This window comes from Rhagoletis zephyria, unplaced genomic scaffold (assembly GCF_001687245.7).
Source record: "Rhagoletis zephyria isolate East Lansing unplaced genomic scaffold, Rhagoletis_zephyria_1.1 Rzeph_scaffold_06384, whole genome shotgun sequence".
NCBI lineage: Eukaryota > Metazoa > Arthropoda > Insecta > Diptera > Tephritidae > Rhagoletis > Rhagoletis zephyria.
Window position 1 is genome coordinate 531 of NW_016163467.1, and position 1,378 is coordinate 1,908.

Sequence of the window (1,378 nt, forward strand, 5' to 3'; positions counted from 1 at the left end):
ACTGCAGATTTTAAACGAACGCACCTAATACAAGGTGATATCGGCTGAGAAAAAACTCAAGTATACCCAAGCTCAAAACCTAAAAATTCAACTTGCCAATACGAATGACCTGTAGTAATGGCTGCTCCAAGGCGAATGCACACGACGGCAATCAGTACAAAACAAATTTACAACCGCAACCAAGGCGAATTTATATAAGTTGTTGTTATTGGCGAACTTAGATTTTTGCCGCGGTACTTCTGAATTTCAAAATGATGTGTTTGTTGCAATTTCAATTCGCCTTGTTTACAACAAACACATAATTTTGACATTCAGAAGGAGCGCCGCGAAAACATAAATTCGCCTCGACCGCAATAGTGGAACCGCAGCAGAAATCAAATTTCGACGGGAAGACCACCTTATATGAATACACCTTGGGCTACTCGGTNCTTTCACTACATATATTTCACAAATCTTTGGACAATTTTTAATGTTGTAAAAAAAACATCTCATCGTGTTAGATCGCTTCGATGTATACTGGACAAGTATTATTAGTTAAGCACACCCTCAAATACCTGCTAAACAGCGTTCTTTTGCCTATGGTAGTCGTGTGTATATGATTTTGAAAAGACGGATCCGATCAGGACCACTGTCATTGAAAAGCGTTAGCGTTAAAGATTTGAACCTATTGTGTATATAGTAGATGTCTAAACACTAAAATCATCCTCATAACAGGTGAGCTTAGTAGCAAAAATATAAAACATAAATGTGCTGTGAACTCGCTCGTTCAATTTCTAGCTACAACTCAAAAGTTCAATTTATTGAAACTACTTAATATTTCTTCCGCAGAATTGCGTCTAGTTAAGCTACAAAATGGTGCCAGTGATGATATTTGAATTAGTTTTAATTGGTAAGCGCTCCAACAATTTAAATTTCAAGTTATTTTTTACAAATACTATTTGCTTTTTTTCCAGGAATATCAAAACCTACGTTTTATTGATTAAAACACTATCCATAATAAAATTCCAAGGCTGAGGACACGAACGTTTTTTCACATTCTGCTTTGCTGTTAAGAAGATATTTTATTATCGGAGCATACAAGTAATGGCATACAACCATTTATATATTTTATAGCAAGGCAGAACAACGGAGATTATAACTAGATACTATGCATAATTTTTTTTTGCTTATTTCCATTGCACACTTTTAATGAGTATGACGACAAAAAAATAATTAATTACCCAGTAGATAATTTCAGGAGTTAAAAGCCCTTCCGAAAGGCCTTTCTGAGAGTCCAGAGGCCTTCCGCTCTACAATTATTTCTTCTTTCTTTTTTTGTATAGAGTGGCACAAACTGAGGGGCTTCTGTCTTCGCTACCCATGGAAGGCCTTCCAGAAG

General features: G+C 36.0%; 1 long non-coding RNA gene across 1 annotated transcript; it reads left to right on the forward strand.

Moving 5' to 3' along the window:
- The first annotated feature begins 437 nt into the window (after positions 1 to 437).
- On the forward strand, positions 438 to 1,152 carry LOC108373111 (uncharacterized). Its single transcript, XR_001848932.1, has 3 exons — positions 438 to 714; positions 829 to 889; positions 954 to 1,152. It is a non-coding gene; the product is annotated as an uncharacterized LOC108373111 (long non-coding RNA).
- The last annotated feature ends 226 nt before the right edge of the window (positions 1,153 to 1,378 follow it).